At 40.3% G+C, this 18,573-nt stretch overlaps 1 protein-coding gene across 1 annotated transcript in view; it reads left to right on the top strand.

Moving 5' to 3' along the window:
• Positions 1 to 2,460: 2,460 nt before the first annotated feature.
• Positions 2,461 to 18,573, top strand: part of CNTN3 (contactin 3) — a 336,227-nt gene continuing 320,114 nt past the window's right edge. Inside the window, exon 1 of the mRNA XM_017543319.2 lies at positions 2,461 to 2,536. The gene's annotated coding sequence lies outside the window, so the exon portion shown is untranslated. The remainder of the gene's footprint in view (positions 2,537 to 18,573) is intronic.

Raw genomic sequence — 18,573 nt, 5'->3', positions numbered from 1 at the left:
GGCAGCGTACTCTATCTGTTCCTGTCTCCCCCTACTTCTTTTTAAAACATAAATAACCCCACATTTTTTTTGAATCTACCCATTACTCTTTTAGGGTTGAGCAGTTTCCTAACAAAGTGAGAAAGGGCAAATGTGGCCAACATCAGAGGAAGTTCCATAATGTATTCAAGAATCCTGTTGTATGCTCATAGAGAAAGGAGGACTGGGGAAAAACCACCTGGTCAAGCCATTTCTTTTTTTCTTTTTTGTTTTGAGACAGGGTCTTGCTCTGTCACCCAGGCTAGAGTGCAGTGGTTCAATCACGGCCCATTGCAGCCTGGACCTCCCAGTCTCAAGCAATCCCCTCCTGCCACAGCCTCTCAAGCAGCTGGGACTGTAGGCACACACCACTATGCTCAGCTCATTTTAAATTTTTTTTGTTGAGAGGAGGTCTCGCTGTCTTGCCCATGCTGGTCTCAAACTCCAGGGCTCAAGTGATTCTCCCACCTCGGCCTCCCAAAGTACCAAGCAAGTTCTTTGTGGCAATTGTAAATGCAGGGGGCCCACATGCTGACTTCGCTGTAGGGAGTGGCACCTTGCATCCGACTGACCTGGGTCTTACCTCTTGTCCTTAAACCCCCTCTAGGAGAGTTTTTCCAGAAGTTCAAATTTCTTTCTGAATTGCAGGGGACCACACACATATCTCTGGAGGAAACGATTAAGAATGAGAAAGCATAGTTGAACCAGGTCTGGTTTGCCCAGGTTGCTGCTCTTGATAAAGTGTTGCTTCATTCTGTCTACAGGAATCACAGGAAGAGGATCGAGGAGAATAAACAGGGCCATAAACTCTCAAGTCTAATTAAATGTCAATAGATTTTTTAATATGAAGGGACAACATGATACATTTTTAAAACAATGTCAAAGAATTATAAAATGAAAAGTATAAAGTCTCCTCTGCCCCAATTTCAGCCTCACCAATACTAAAAATTGTTAAGAGTATACTGAGACATCCTTTTAGAAACTGTGAAAGCATAAATATGACTATATACACCTGAAAGTGTGTATGTGTTTAGGCACAAAAACAGTACACATACCAACTTGCCTGTGCTAACTAACAGTACGTGTCCCAAGTTATCCTAACTATACCATTTATTTATTTATTTATTTGAGACAGGGTCTCCCTCAGTCTATTACACTGGAGTGCTCTGGCACAATCGTGGCTTAGTGCAGCCTCCCGCTTCCGGGCTCAAGTGATTCCTCAAGAGATCCTCCCACCTCAGCCTCCTAAGTAGCTTGGGACCACAGGTGTATGCCACGATGCCCACTAACTTTATTTATTTATTTATTTATGTAGAGACAAAGTCTCCCTGTGTTGCCTAGGCTGGTCTTCAACTCATGGGGTCAAGCGACCCACCCGTCTTGGCTTCTCAAAGTGCTGGGATTACCGGCGTGACTCACTCCCACCCAACCTCTATGGACACCTCTTGAAGGTCATTTATGCCAATACTAGTAGATGCACTTTTCTCTCTGCCTCTGTATGTCTCCACTGTATTTAATCAGCCACTCTCCTAATGAAGGACAGGTAGGTTGTTCCCAATTGTTTTCGTACAACTAAAGTTTCAGTGTTTGCACCGGTTTGACTAGAAGTAAGTCAGCAGCCGTTCAGTGCAAAGGCTCAGGACTCCAACAGGTTTATTCAAGTCCGGGTTCTCCAACCCACCACTGTGTGCATACTTGGCAAATAAAGGTGGTAAGATCTACTTCATAGAGTCGTTAACAGAATGGAATTGCCATTATTCTCACAGCTGACTCATTGAAACCTTAGGAAAATCAGTTTCCTCATCACTAAACCCGGGAATAATAATAGATCCAGGTTTGCTCTGGGGACTGCATGAACTAATTCATTTAAACAGCGCAGTCCACTACCTGCTACATAGTGAGCCCTTAATAATTACCCGCTTTAATATTAAAATCTTGCGCACTTGTGGGAGCGCAGCTGCAAGAGGCTTCCTTGGAAGTGGAATTCCTGCCTTAACCCCGTGCTCCCCAGGCCCCAACAGCGTGGCACGAGGCCACACAGAGGTGATACACTGACCGCCGCCCATCCCGCGCCGCCGCCCTGGGCCCTGCGGAGGCGGGACACACGTGGGTGCACGCGGGCGAGCGCGGGGCGGCGCGGGGTCCGGCAAGGCAGAGGCGCCGGGGGCGCCGCAGACGCTAGGCTCGGGACCCAGTTGGCTGCGCCGCTGCGCTCCCCGCCCCTCCCTCCCTCCCGTCCGCCTGGTCTCCCCTCCCTCCAGCGTCCGCGTCGGAGCCGGAGCGGCGGAGGCTCAGGCAGCGCTCGCAGGGCGCCGGCAGCAGCCACAGCAGCCTGGCGCGTGGCGGCGGCGGCGGCGGCGGCGGGCGGGCGGGCGCCGTGGGCTGGGGCGGGAACCGGGCGGACGGCGGCGCTGCGGCGGCGGCTCACGCGGGCGCGCACGGCGGCCCCCCGGGTCCGGACGAACGGCGGCGGCTGGTGGACCGGCGGGGCGGCCGTCTGGCGAGCTGCAGGGACCAGGTAAGTCCGGGATTCCTCCTCCCGGCGCCAGCCGGGCCGCAGGGATGAGCCACCTGCCGGGGCAAACTTTACGCACTGGCTTCCTGGCTCCTCAGCCCCAAAGTTTGTTTGCAGGGAAATGCACCCGACGGGTCAAGAATAAAAGATACTTCTTTCAGCGGACTTGCTTTGGGGAGATTATTTTTCCCTTTCTGGGGCGAGGACTGGTTTCGGGTTGGAAGGCTGCATCCCCAGCTGGAGCGCGGGGAATTGCGTAGTGGCTCTCTCGGGCTTGCTCTTCGCGCAGTGGGTTTGACCAGTGAAAGTTGGGGGGAAAAAAGTTGTGACCCTTAGGGATACTGAGGAATAATTCCAGGTGCATGATGCATAAATGTCGGAATGTGATACCTTTTTGTCGGACTCACCCCCCAGACCCAGACTCCCAGGTCTGAGAAAGCTAGGGTGGAGAATTCTTCTGTTAGCGATCAAGTTTTCTAAGCTGCATTTTCTTTCTACTGACGGATCAGCAGCTTGGGACGGAATTCCCCGTCGCGTTTATTTGCCAGCTTTACCCTGATGCTCTGTAGTCCAGGTTTCCTGAGCTCAGACCCTGGTTTCAGCTGTTTCTGTGTTCTCTTGAGGATCCCTGCAAAGCAAGTACAGAATACCAGAAACAGAAAACCAGGAAGTGCCAACCGGGCACCCGAGTCATAGCACCATCAGGAATTTTTTTGGTCGCGTAAAATGAACGACCAGCTTCTGGGCTGTGCTTGTGCAAAGCTCCGTACAGCTCACCAATCCGTTTGTCCTTCCCTGTATTGCATTTGCTTATTGACTTACAACAAGAAGATGTGCCCAGAGGAATTATTTAATAACAATCGGCGCCCGCTATGATAAGGACAGCAAACCTCCGTTCATAGGCAAAGGAAGGGGAACAGAGCTCTGGGAAAGGGGTAGCCAGTCTGTTAACCTCAACCCAAGATGCAGGGAAACAGCTAGAGAAAGCAACAGACAAGGAGGGCTTGATATACAAGAGGGAGGTCAGAAACCCCAGCTCCTATGGTGAGTAGGTAGATCCAGAAATAATTTAAAAATGATTAAGCAAGAATAACTTAAAAAAAAAAAAAAAGGAAGACTGTATGTGCTGTGGTTTCTGTCTACCCCCACAGAGATGAATATCATACTAGCTGAAAAAGAATCCTGATCTGTAAATAGATTAAAAACAGGAATTAATGAGAACAATGAGTCAGAGCTCTTCAGAGATTGAAAGGAGGAGTAATTGCCTTTGAAAGAGCTTTTATATCTCAATATCAAGTCAAATGTGTTAGTTTTGCTTGGCTAGATGTGTTTACTAACAGTAACCTGACTTTGGCTGCAGTAACCTGGCATCTTGGTTTATGGTTTTAACCATTTGTGGGTTATGGTACTAGGGAGGAAGTTGCCTGCACGTTAATATTCATATCAATTTGTGCAACATTTGTAAGATGCTTAATATGCGTATGTCACTGGTTGCAGTGGGTCAGGTTCTTGTGAATGTTGTTCATTAAAGAAATCTGACTGGGTTCAGCCTCACTAAATGGAAGGTTGTTTGCTTGCAAATAAAGAGTGGGGCCAGGAATTACTGATCTTTGATTGCTTGCTTGAAATTAGTTGAGAGTCAACATGTGGTTTGAGGACCCCCAGAATGATCGGTAGCCACCAAGGAAATATAGCAAATTGCGGTACACTGTTATAAGATAAATGGTAAGGTTGAATGCATGCAAGTGGCCCTCCTGTCTAAAAGTAGGATAACTGAGACACCGAGTGGCTAATTGATATGCAGGGTAATAGATTCAGGCAGTGGCTGCCACAGACAATAACATTCAGCCCATGTCCTCCTCACTGTCTGGATGTCATTAATGTCAGCTTGAAGACATGAAGGTGTTAAGTTCATTTCACCAGGAGAACTTTAACTTTTAAATATCCTTCACAACACAACCAGATAGCCCAAGTGTACCTTAAAATGGCAACAAAGCATTTATTAGGATCAAAGTGCTGTGCAGTTTTAAGTAGAGCAAAGATTAGCTGTGGACCGCAAGCTGTAGTCTTTCCTTTGCTGATTTATGTTCAATTTTATCACTGTCACATTTCATATATGCCTAGTTATTACAAACGAATAGCTTCTTTGCTCTGCTTGCAAAATATGCATCTTTCTCTTTTACAAGTTCCTAAGTCCTTCTCCCACATTCAGTACACATCTTCCAGCTTTGTTTTTACTGTGTAATTTAAGTGTCCAACTTGAAGTTCTCATTAACTCTTAATATGCTTCATGCTGAAATAGTATATAGATATAATTGCCCCTTTCAAACTGCCAGATCTGTGTATCACTATATTGTGGCAATGCTACAAAACAGAGAAGCTTTGACTGGTTTGATGTTTTGTGCTTTCAAGTCATTTAGTAAGTTGTTTCAGTATAATTAATGTTAATTTTATGTAGTGGAATGTATTCAGATGGCAGGAGGATTTATTGATGCTGTGCATGTTTGCCTGCCATCTCTGATTTAGTTGTCACCACCAGTCTGCCTTTAAGCCTTCTTATCTTAGCAAGGTACTTTGTCTCTATGAAGGTGAGCATTCTGAAGGTACTCACTTGTAGTTCTTAATATGCACAAATGCATATGCATATAGTTTTAACATGCTTATATATTAAGTCACTTAATGTTGGTGGACTGTTTCCTTTCTTATGCTTGAATAAAAGTACAATAGAGAATATCGTTGTTACAAAGATGTTTGGCAATAATGAGAATATGGGGCCGCAGAACAGTTTAAGATAGAACATTGCTTTGAAATTGAGGGGTGAACAGATCTCAGTCTCATATCCAATTTGTATGAACATTTCAGAAGTGGATCAAGTATCCTGCATGGTTTTTATCTTTTAGTCTCCCCTACCCTCATCTCTTAAACACAGTGGGACATTTCTTTGGAAAATTTGCTACAGGAGAAATGCACTCCCTGGTTGAAACTTTGTATGCCAAGTTTCAATCCATAGTACATTTTTATTTTCCCCCTTTTATGTACATGTTATAAACAAGAAATAAGGGTTTGTAATAGAAGTGCTGGCAGAACTTTATAGCATTTCAAACAGCTTTGCTACTTGGAATGTAAATATTTGTAGAATCTTTACTGCACAAGAACCTGCCTGGCGAAGAATGAGGAAAAATGACTATTTTATTAAGTAGGATAAAATAATTCAGTGGATTTGCATATTTCTTGTTGCAGACATATTGACATTTGAAGAAATAGATTATCTAGGCTATAGTAATTCCATAGCACTCTCTTAGGTGCCTTTATAACTCAGCTTGTAAATTTTCTATGTAATAAAACAGGAGAACAATTTTGTCCCATTTGTTTTTTAAGTCCCTTGACTTTGATTAACTTTCAGATGTTAAGATATGAGATCCATATTTCAAAACCACTTGATTATATTACTGACAAATGTGGCTGTCAGTATACTATTTTAGTAAATAATTCTTGATGCCATCACAATACTTCAAATATTTTTATTTTGGGGAACTAGTACAACTCAGATCTCATGTCCTTTTGGTTCTAACCCTGAAATATTTCTCATATTCGCTCACTTCCCTCCATCTTTACCCACGTCCTCATTCTCCAAGTCACCATCTTCTATCCTGGGATAACTACACTGGCTTCCTTGCTTCCTTTCGTACTTCTTCCCTCAAATCATTCTGCATAGCAGCCAAGGCAGGTTTTTTTTTTTTTTAAACATATGTTACGTTAGTACTCATCTACTCCGAATGCTTAAATGGCTTTCCAGTGCACTCAGAATACAATCCAAACTATCAAATCTTACCTGCAAAGCTGTGTAGGATTTAAACACAACTGTCCCTTTGACAATTCCTATCAAGCTTTGGGGAACAAGAGATTCTTAGACTCTTTTTCATTTCTGCAGTTTTTTTGAGCTCTTTCCTATCTTAGGGATCACTCTGTCCCTTTGCCTGATAGCCCTGTCCAGCACGAACCCCTAAACATACATACACACAGTGTGCACACACACAAACTCACAGGTTTTGTTTTTGTTTTTGTTTCTGTTTTGTTTTGTTTTTTAATGCAACAGGGTCTCACTCTGTCACCCAGGCTGCTGCAGTGGTGTGATCACGGTTCACTGCAACCTCAACCTCCTGGGCTCAAGTGATCCTCCCACCTCAGCCTCCTGAGTAGCTGGGACTACAGGCACACACCACCATGCCCTGGCTAATTTTTGAATTTTTTGTAGAGATGGGAATTCCCCATGTTGCCAAAGTTCTTCTCAAATTCCTGGACTCAAGCGATCTGCCCACCTCGGACCCCCAAAGTGCTGGGATTACAGATGTGAGCCACTGAGTCTGGCCCATATAGAGTTTTTGACTTCAACTCATCCCTTAGGCTACAGTGTACATACCATTTGCTTAGAGAGGGCTCTCCGATTTCTTTCCCGCCTAAGGGCACCTCTGTTAGACTTTTTCTGTTCATTTCTTTGGTATCCCTTAGTATAACTTGGAACTGTACATTTCCTTACCTGATTTCATGTTTACTATTCTGTAATTACCTTGTAAGCATTTCTATTTTATGCACTATTGCAAAGCAGCTTCTGTTGTACTATCTGGCTCACAGTGGGGTTTGATAAACCTATGAGAACTAGTCTTGTTGGTTTGCTGAGTTTGCCACATGTAACCAAAGATCCTGTTCAAGAAGGTCCATATTCAGCAGAAATGTGCAGCTGACTTTGGCAGTATTCTTTCTGTCACATTGCCCATGATCTCTTACATGTCTTGGACATCTGCAACTTCAAAGCAAACTTGTCCAAAGTGGAATTCATCATTTTTCCTCTCAATCTGTTTCCTAAGAACTTAGGTGATCTGTTCTTTCTTTAGCTATCATTGTGATCAAGGCCTCTGGAGTCAGTGGTATTTGTCACCCTCTTCTCCCTCTGCAGTTGTAACCAGTCCACTGATTAAAAAATGCAAGAACATTCATTCAAGCAATGTGCCAGGCTGGGTTCTAAGCACTTTTCACCTAAATGTAGCAGATTAAGAAATGACTTTCTCTTCACTCTCTTTCTTGTCCCATTCTATTTGACTCACAGTGCTGTATTAATCCATGAGGCAGACACCTTGCTTCATTGGACACCTACTGCATAGAGAAAAAAATGCAACTGATGCAGCCTGTCTGTATTTGACTTCTCCCTCATTCTTCCCTGATACTTAACACTCCAGCTATAATACATCGATCTTTTCAAACTTCTCGAAAACTCAACATGTCCCTTTTGGCTTCATTTTTCTTGTGTGTGCCTAAAACACCCATGACTTTCTCCCCACTCTCCTTATTCCCATTTGACTCATTTCCATCCTCAATTCATTGTTATTTCTTTCAGGAAAGCCTTACTTTCAACTCTGTTATTTGTTGAGGTGATACCCAACCTAGCTATTCCTCCAGGTAGCCTTGACTATCCTCCAAGGCTAGGTTTGACCCCCATGCTGTCTACAACCAACAATTTAAATTTTGTTTCTTCTTTAGGGGTGAATGCATTAGAATTTAATTATTATTGTAAAATTGTTTAATATCTGCCTTTCCTGATAGTCTACTGATGGAGCAGCAAGTACATATTAAGACTTTGGTAAATATTTCTGGAATGAAACAATGTCTAATCTCTTTAATTGGCATGAAGTTCTGCTATTGTTGGGCTTCTTTTTCTAGGGCTAAATTTATTTTACTGTATAATTTAAAGATTTTATATTAATTTGCAGTTTCTGAGTGACAAATCGTTAATTGACAACAGATGAACATCTTGATATTATCTGATTTAGAAAATTCTGTGGCAAACATATGCTCTGAAGAAGCATAAACCAAAGGTTTTAAGTACTGAGGACTGGTCTGTGAAGTTAGGAGCTTATTTTAGTGCAAGGAAGTGATGGGGAGTTCTCAAAATTTATTATTTTATTAGAGTGAAACATTAGCATATGAAAAAAAATAACTAAATTCCTGCATCACAACAAATCAAAAGTGCATCTTCCTAAACTATAAATACTTACTTATAAATGGGGAAATGTTGTAGGCATTAAACAGTCTCACCGGTCATCCTTCAAAGAGGAAGCCCCTGTAATAGAGCTGAGAATGCTCTATTTCCCTTGCACTGTTACTCAACTTACCATGTTTCTGCAGAAACATTAACTGGGTTCTGCTGAAATAATGGCAATACCTTAGCCCTTACAAGATTTTCTGAATCATCTCTGGGATACAGCTTTCTAATCTGCATTTTTTAACTTTTTATCTTGAAGTAATTTTAAACTCACAAGAAGTTGTGAAAAATAGTACAAAGAGTTGTGTATAGTCTTCAGACAGCTTCCTTGTATGGTGACATCATCCTGCAATATCAGAACGAGGAAACTGACATTGGTACATTACTGTTAACTAAACTGCAGAGCTTATTCAGTTGTCACCATTTTTCCCCATTTATTTATTTTATTGCATTTTAGGTTTTGGGGTACATGTGAAGAACATGCAAGATTGTTGCATAGGTACACACGTGGCAGTGTGATTTGCTGCCTTCCTCCCCATCACCTACATCTGGCATCTCTCCCCTTGCTATCTCTTCCCAGCTCCCCACCCTCCTCCATCTCTCCCCTATTTCCCCCCAACTGACCTCAGTGTATAGTGCTCCCCTCCCTGTGTCCATGTGTTCTCATTGTTCAACGCCCGCCTATGAGTGAGAACATGCGGTGTTTGATCTTCTGCTCTTCTGTCAGTTTGCTGAGAATGATGGTTTCCAGGTTCATCCATGTCCCTACAAAGGACACAAACTCATCATTTTTGATGGCTGCATAATATTCCATGGTGTATATGTGCCACATTTTCCCTATCCAGTCTATCGTCGATGGGCATTTGGGTTGGTTCCAGGTCTTTGCTATTGTAAACAGTGCTGCAATGAATATTCCTGTGCATGTGTCCTTATAGTAGAACGATCTGTAATCCTTTGGATATGTACCCAGTAATGGGATTGCAGGGTCAAATGGAATTTCTATTTCTAGGTCCTTGAGGAATCGCCACACCGTCTTCCACAATGGTTGAACTAATTTACCCTCCCACCATTTTTTAAACCTGATTTCATGAGTATGTGTATAGTTCTACACAGTTTTATCCCATGTATAGGTTCATGTTTCTAGGATTTTAACTGAAAGAACAAATATCCTGAGAGGTGACATTTCCATGTCATCATACGCTGATGTGATAATTTTGCAACTGTATTCTAGGGTTGAAAAATTCTGCTTCCATAGATCTTTTTTCATGCAAATATTTGTCTTGTTCTTAAATATCATGAACTCCTTTACCCTGCAGTTGCCTGTGTGGAAATGGAAGTCTTGGGATTTTATAGGCCAGGATGTGACATTTGGGTGGCTCTCTGTGGTCTTCAGTTTGGGAATCTGTGTTGACTTTCCCATGCTACATTTGAAAAGTTCTGCAGATAGCAAACGTGTTTGTTTACAGTGTGATCAGACTTGGGCAGGATTTTGATGCCACCAGGGCAGGAGCCCAACTGAATGCTTCATACAGGTTCTAACTCAATTGCAAACCCACATTTTTGTTTCTTGCATAGAAGTAGTCACTCTTTAAAATAACTTAACGCATTGCAGAAGATGGTAATGATGCTTTTCAGGCAATTAAAATCAACCCGAACAATATAGCTAGTGATCTAATCTGATGCCTGCTACTCACTTGGTCTGGCCGCCTCCCTGAATGTAAAGTAGCCGAAAGTTGCTGATTACCAATTACTAATTCCAGTGAATATTCTGAAAGCTCTGGAATACAGATAAGGCATATTTGTATCAAAATTGGGTGTGTGTGACTGCATCTCCCTCACCCCTATGCATTCTCTTTGCCTAAGAAGCTTTCACATTTCTATATATTAGGCAGTTTAAGTCATTTTTCTCTTCTTACTAGGGCTTCTATTTATTTTAAATAAAACCTATCGAAAGCTTTATGCATGGGCTGTATGGTTTTGAAATGTGAGCCATGCAGGTCCAAGTTTCTGCTTTTATTCATTGGAGTAAATTAAATTTTTTCTTTGTATGTAATGTGGATATATACATGTTTCTATTTAGTAGTAACTTACTGGACTGTTATTTCATCAATGTTAAGTCTGTAAAATTTAATGACAATGTTTAAGTCTGTAAAATTTAGTGACATTAGTTTTCAAAAGAACAAAAGGGTCTTAATATATGGGGGTCTTAATATTTTGTTATATAGTGAAACAAACCATGCATTCTGTGTATTTAGAAGTGGAGAGTATATTTTCATATAATGGTAAATTCTAGAATATAGGCAATGTCTTTTTTAATCGGATAGTGCCATAATTGTCAGTTGCTATAAATATTTCTATATTATGACTTGCTTGGGAAATGTCTTTTGTCATTTTTCTAGATTTATGGCATTTTTCTGAGTCTTTACTGTTCATTATCCTATTTTTATGATATGATTATTTCTTTCATTCTTCTTCCTACCCTAGTTTAGCCTTCTAATAACCCATCCTCCCATTCACACATACATTCTCTCACATGTGTGCATGTATATATGTGCAGACACACACCCACACAGACACACACACAAATGCACAAGACATAGATTAAGATAGGGAATAGAGCTAACCCCAAATCATAAAATTGTGAGTGATGAAATACAGACATCTTGTAAGCATTCAAGCAGAAGAGATTAAAATCTAATGATGGGAAGGCATTTAAGATTGTATATAGGATTACTATGCCCCTGTTTTTAAAGTTACTTAATCTCTTCCTCCTCTGCTTCTTCTTCCTCCATGTTTTCATCTTCCTTTCCACATCCCTCTCCTTCTTCTTTTCTTTTCCTTAGTGTTTTTGTTTCCCTTTGGGTATATTTTTGAATGGACCCTTCTGTACTGACCCGTAGTGGCTAAATGCTTTCAATGGTCTCTAGTGGAAAAATTACATATATTTATTCACACATTTTTTTGAGGAAAGAGAGCAGGATAGGAAGAAGGGGCATAAAATGTATTAAGTTTGCTATTTAGAGAAAAATAACTTCAGAAAAAGATAAAACACACATCAGGCCTTGGTAGTTTGCATGGTGGCTCACTCTTACCTTTAAGCAATGGAGTCCATCTCCCTTTCCCTTGAATCTGAGCTAGCCTATTTAATTTGAAAAAAAAAAAAAATATGGCTCAAGTGATGTTATTGTGGATTCTGCCCCTTAGCCTGGAAGCTTCTATTCTTGCACACTTGAGCTTGCCCTGTGGAGAAGTCCAGGAAGCCTCCTTGAGAATGGCAGGCCACATAGAGATAGCCAGTAGCCAGTACCTTGCCAGTAGCCAAAACTGGTAGTCAGTCATGTGAGTGAGGCCGTAAATCCCAATTAAGCTATTGGATGACTCCTGTTACACAAGTGACTCCAGGCAAAACTACCAAACTAAATGCTTAACTGAGCTCAGATCAAATTCAAAATCATCAGAGAATAAATTCTTTCTTTAAGCTATTTATTTTGGGTCTAGTTTATGCAGCAGTAATACACACAAACATTTTTTAAAATTAATATAATTACTTTTAATTGACAAAATTACATATATTTATTGTATACAACATGATGTCTTAAAATATGTAGACATTGTAGAATGAATAAATTGAGCTAATTAACATGTATTATTTCACATACTTATCATTTTTGTATGGTGAAAATGCTTAAAATGTATCTATTCTCTTAGTGATTTTCAAGTGTATAATACATTATTATTATAGTCACCACATTGTATAAGTCCCTTGAAATTATTCTTCTTGTCTAACAGAAATTCTGTATCTTTTGACCAACATCTCCCTAAACCTCCCTCCTCAGCCCCTGATATCCACTGTACTATTCTCTAGTTCTATGAGTTTAACCATTTTGGATTCCATATATAAGTGCGGTCAAGTTCGTCTGGCTTATTTCACTTTACAGAATGTCCTTCAAATTCATCCATACTGTCACAATTAAAAGAATTTCCTTCCTTTTCAGTGGCTGCATAGTATTCCATTATGTATATGTACCACATTTTATTCATCTGTTGTTGGACACTTAGATTTGTTCCATATCTTGGCTATTGTGAATAATGCTGCAATGAACATGGGAATGCAGATATCTCTTTGACATACTGTTTCATTTCCTTTGAATATATATCCAATAGTCCTATTGCTAGTTCCTATGGTAGTTCCAATTTTAATTATTTAAGGACCCTCCCTACTGATTTCTATAGTGGTTACAGCAATTTACATTCCCTCCATCAGTGTGCAAGGGTTCTCCACATCCTTTCCAACACTTACCCATTGTCATTTTGGTAATAGCTATTGTAATGAATGTGAGGTGATAGCTTATTATAATTTTAATGTGCATTTCTTGGATGATTGGTGAAGTGGAACACCTTTTCATAGCAAAAAATACCTGTTTGCTGTTACTGTATATTCTTTTGATAAATGTTTTTTTCTGATCTTTGCCTATTTTAAAATCAGGTTATTTGTTTTCTTGCTATTGAGTTGTTTGAGTGTCTTATACATTATGAATATTAACCCCTTACAGATGTGTGGTTTGCACATATTTTCTCTGTTCTATGGATCATCTCTTCTTCCTGTTGATTCTTTCTTTGGTTATGTAGAAGCTTTTTAATTTGATGTGATCTCATTTAACTGTTTTCACTTTTATTGGCTGTGCTTTTGGGATTATATCCAAAAAATCATTGCCTAGACCACTGTCGTGGAAAGTTTCCCCTGTGTTTCCTTCTAGTAGTTTTATGGTTTCAGGTCCTACGTTTAAGCCTTTAATTCATTTTGAGTTAATATTTGTAAATGGTGTGAGATCAAGGTTTAATTTCATTCTTCTCCATAAATCTAGTTGTCTCAACACCACATATTGAAGAGACTATCCCTTCTTCATTATGTGTTCTTGGCAACTTTGTCAAAATCTCTTGACTATAAGTGCATGGATTTATTTCTTGACTCTCTGTTCTGTTCCAATGGGATGTGCAGTCTGTTTTGATGCCAGCACCATGCTGTTTTGATTGCTGTGCTTTGTAGCATATTTTGAAGTTAGGTGGTATGATGCCTCCAGTGTGTTCTTTTTGCTCAAGATTGCTTTGGTTATTCAGGATGTTTTGTGATTCCATATAAATTTTAGGATTTTTTTTTTCTATTTCTGTGAAAAATGTATTTGGAATTTTGATAGGGCTTGCACTGAATCTGTAGATTGCTTTGGGTGATATGGACATTTTAATAATATTAATTCTTCCAGTCCATAAACATAGGATATCTTTCTATTTATTTATATCTTCTCTGATTTCAAACTCATTGTAATAAAAACAGTGCAACAATCTTGCATGTTCTTCACATGTACCCCAAAACCTAAAATGCAATAAATAAATAAATAAATAACAGTGCTTAAAAGAAGTTACTGCTTAAAAATGAGATATCTTTTTTGTTGTTTTATAAATATAACCATCAGCTTTTGCTTTGGTAACAAACAATTCAAAAGCTTCAGTGGCTTCCAGCAAGGATTACTCATCTATGTTCCATGAGAGCTGTGGGTCAGCTTTGGATCAGCATGGCTCTTCTGTATTGTGCATTGGCTATATGCCTCCTCTATGTGGCTTCTTCTGGGATCCAAGCTTAGGGGAAAGTTTTATAGTAGATACTGTGGTGCCTGGTCCAGGCCCACTAATTTAAGGCCCACATAACTATCTACCATCTGATTGGAATATCAGCTGCCATATAACTGACATCTTCATTTCTCACTGGGAATTTCCCTTTGCCTTGGGGGAACTGTCTCATCCAAAATTGTGCTTCCTCTGTATAGTGGCCCATGATCAGTGACTGTTGCAAAGACACAAAGACTGGGGTTGCCTTAATTTGGACAATTCTGAACATGTAATTTATGTACATGTAAGTAAGAATATATTTTGTGTGTATGAGACCAAGAGAGGTAGCCAAGAAGGGCCATCCCAGCCCTGGAATACCATATAAGGATCAACTGAGACCTCAGTTGCAAGTACTTTAAGTTTTAGGGTCCTCCTCTACCTTTACAATAGTTTCTTTCGAGAGCGCTCCTCAATAAACCTTCTTCACTTCAGATTTTGCCTGAGTTAAGAGTGACCCTTATCTGGGTTATTCTGTTCACATTAGTGAGGGCAGAAACACAAGAGACTTAGCTAGACCATTCAGTTGCCTTCAGAACTTTGGTAGGTCTGGTAACATGTCAAGTTTTCTCACATTTCGTTGGCCAGAAGTCACAGGGCTAATAAAGGAAGGGGGAGGTAAGCAAGTGCTTACAAACAGTAGTGTATTTTATATATATTCTACCTCTCTGGATTTCATACATGCAAAATATACTCTTAGTCATGTGTACATGAATTATATCCACACACTTAACAAGAACTATGCCCCAAATGCTGTTATCTAATCATATCATCTGGCTGGAAGTCTGAGATTTTATTATAGTTTCTACAGCTTGTGGCAGAAGTGCAAAAAACTAAACCAAACCACTAAGCTGGGAGTGAATAATGAATATTTGTGAACAAAAATACCATTTACCCACATGAATTAGATGTTACTACAATAATTCTACGTAGGAAAAAAGCCCCCCAAATTTCAATCGTCTAAAATAACATACATTTGTATATCTCTCACTCTGTCACATTGGCTAGGGTGGCTCTGCTGAACTAAGTTGGCTTTGTTCTATTTTTGGAGGGGAGACAGGGTCTTGCTCTGTGGCCCGGGCATATAGTGGTACGACCACGGCTTACTGCAGCCTTGAACTCCTAGGCTCCAGTGAGCCTCTCACCTTAGCCTCCTGAGGAGCTTGGACTATAGCCATGAACTACCATGCCTGGCCAATTTTTAGTTTTTTGTAGAAACAGTATCTCACTATGGGTAACATAGTGAGAGTCTACTTCCAGGCTGGTCTCGAACTGCAGGGCTGAAGTGATCCTCCTGCCTCAGCCTCCTGAAGTACTGGGATTATAGGCATGAACCACCCATTCCTGACCTGTTCGTATTTTTATAGGTCAGCTGGGAGTTGGCTTATCTAGGCTGGGCTGGTGTGGGTTACTTCGCTCAATCTGCATGCAGTTCTGTCTGGCTCTGTTTTTTCCATATGTCTAATGGTGGAACTGATTCTGAGGGAGAAGCTCCCTAATGGAAATTATTCTCATACCAGTTGCAGGAATGCAAAGAGATAAGAAGAAACACACAAGGTCTCTTAAGATCTTTCATTGTAACTGGAATATTACCAGTTCTGCCTCTTACTGTTGGCCATTACAAAAAACAGGGCCAAACCCAAGTCAAGGGTGGGAAATTGTCTTCTGCCTCTTTAGTGGGAGGAACTGCAGAGTCACATGGCCAAAGGCAAAAATAGAAAATCGGGGGAAGAATTTGGACCAATAATGCAACCTGTCATACTACCAAACCTCATATCCATTAAGCATTGTAAATGCCTTCTAGTTTTTAGTTGCTTTTCAAATTAGAAACAGGAAATGTAAACTGTCACTTTATTGCCTATGAATGAATTATAGCTCTAATTACTGCCTAAGTGAAGGAGCCCTTTGTGAGGCCCAATAATACACAGAGGTGGGAAATATAATGAAGTTCTCCAAGAATGTACCGTTCAATTAAAATAACTCAGATACATATTTGGAAATGTAGTGAACAATATCAGTTAGTTTTGTCTAGTAGCAATCCGTATGCTTCTTATTCCATGGAATCTCTGTCTGCCCCTTGGTAGTTTCCTACCTTGGGCAAATTAACTGCCTTCTCTCATTTTCTTCACCTGTAAAGTTGGAATAATGGTTTGTACTGTATAAATCTGTTGTAAGGAATCCATGAGATAAGGCCAGGCCCTTAGCAAAACTCATTAGATGCTACCTACAGAGCTTTGCAGTTAGATTAGTGTTGTTGTCTTTAGTATTCACTAAATGTGGCTTACATATTCATAGAATAAGAGATATGCTGTATGCTAAAATGAAAGAGAGTTGGGAACAATTAAAGGAAATGGAGGTAGAATGATCAAGGAAGGCTTTATATGAGTGTAAGAATGATGACTTTTCCAGATGTGAAGAGTTGGAAGTCAAAGTACAGGATTTCTGATTGAAAAAAGCTAGCCTGGCACTTTCTTAAACCTGCAAATCACTTCCATGGCTGGAGTTGAGAGTGTGTTTTAGAGGCTAATTGGCGAATTTTAGTTCCTATAGTAAAAGGCCATGATTTAGGTAGTGTTGACTACTTGATTGTTTAATTAGAGTGTGAAGGTAGATCTGAGGTCATGGCCTGTTTTGAATCTCAAGTAATAGACTGCACAATGGGGGAATGGATCTGGGTGAATTCTCTCTGTAAATAGCTTTTACCTTTCATTCAAATAATTTTATAAAGCACAACATCTTAGAATGCATTTTACCAGTGAGACTAAAAAGATTCATTGAGTGCCTTAGGTCAAATAACAGGTTAATGACCTACCCAGAAATGAAATCCATATTTCTCATGTCCAGAAGCAGTGCATTTTTCATTCTAGAACAGCCTCCACTTAGAAGAAAAATTTATATAATTGTAAATGGGAACTATTGCTTTCTCTCCATAGTGATTGTGAGTGAACTTTTCTGCTGATCTCAGACCCCAAGTTGGTCCCACTTTTCTCTACATTTATAGGATTTCATCTGTAGGGCTGAAATTGGGTTTGCTTTTCAGGACTTCTTTCAACTACCCTATTCACCTTAAGCCTTTTTCTTCCTTTCTTTCCAAGGCTGCCCCTCCTTCTCTGCTCTTTAGGTTGGAGAGCCCTTAGTTGCCCCACCCTTCTTATCCCACATATGATTAACTCGTTTTTCCCTTTTTTTTCCCCCTCATTTGTAAAGAGAGAAGCATGGGAATAAAGAAAAAACTGTCATCAACCAACTGTGCGTTCCTTTTTATTGCCCTACATTTATGGATGGGATCCTCTTACTAGTTTTCTTTACTTCTGTCAAGATCATACCAATCCTTTTTAAGATTGGACATTATGTTCTTTCTTCAGGTCTCTTTAGTCCCATCAGTCTCATGTAAAGATCTAGACCTGTCTATCCAATTGTTTGCCTTGTTGCTGTTGAGAAATCATTGGGAATCATTACTCCTCTCTGGAAGAGGGTGCATCTTCTCTGCCCCATTGATGTTGGAAGGCTTGGTCAGGTGACTTGCTTTGGGTGATGCAATATAAACATTTCACATTCAGTTAGTCATCTCCCACAGAGGTTTTGGTAGCCTGTACATGGTTTCTTATATCCTATTACTGCCTGAGCATTACCTGTCACTTCCTGAGCTCTTCCTCCTGTCAGTTCAGTGGAAGCATTAGATCCTCATAGGAGTGCAAACCCTTTTGTGAACTGCGTATGTGAGGGACATACGTGGCATGCTCCTTATGAGAATCTAATGCCTGAGTTAGAGCAGTTGGAGCAGTTTCATCCCAAACTATCGCTGACCCCCGCCTGGTTAATGGAAAATTAGTCTTAAACAAAAAACTGGTCCCTGGTGCCAGAAAGGTTGGGGACTGCTGACATGGGTCATTCTTACTCATCTAACAAGTTTCAGATTAAATGACACTTCCTTGAACAGATGACAGTCTTTCGCTCTGCTTTTATCACCCATTATTCTTAGTTCATGTCTATTTTCCAAATTGAGCAGTATGAAAGCAGGAAACTTTTATTTCTTGGCTACCCCTGTATCCCAGTGCCTGGTATAGAGTAGTTCCACAAAATACTGTACAAATTAGATAAAATCCATAATAACGTACAAACCACTCATGATCTCTCCCTGCTTGAATTCTTGTAGCCATTTATATAGTTCAGATTTTTAGCATCACTCAATGTGGATTAATTATGTGTTAAGTGTTATGCTAACCACTTTACTGAGTTCTTACAACAAATGAGCAGTGTGGCTACCTTTCTTATGATGCTTTTCATATTGTTTCAACATAGTTATTTCAAGATTTTAAAAATATCTCTACATCTAAATTTT

This window comes from Cebus imitator, unplaced genomic scaffold, assembly GCF_001604975.1.
Source record: "Cebus imitator isolate Cc_AM_T3 unplaced genomic scaffold, Cebus_imitator-1.0 Scaffold152, whole genome shotgun sequence".
NCBI classification, from domain to species: Eukaryota; Metazoa; Chordata; class Mammalia; order Primates; family Cebidae; genus Cebus; species Cebus imitator.
Note: the sequence above shows the minus strand (reverse complement) of the source record. Positions and strands in the feature narration are given on the sequence as shown.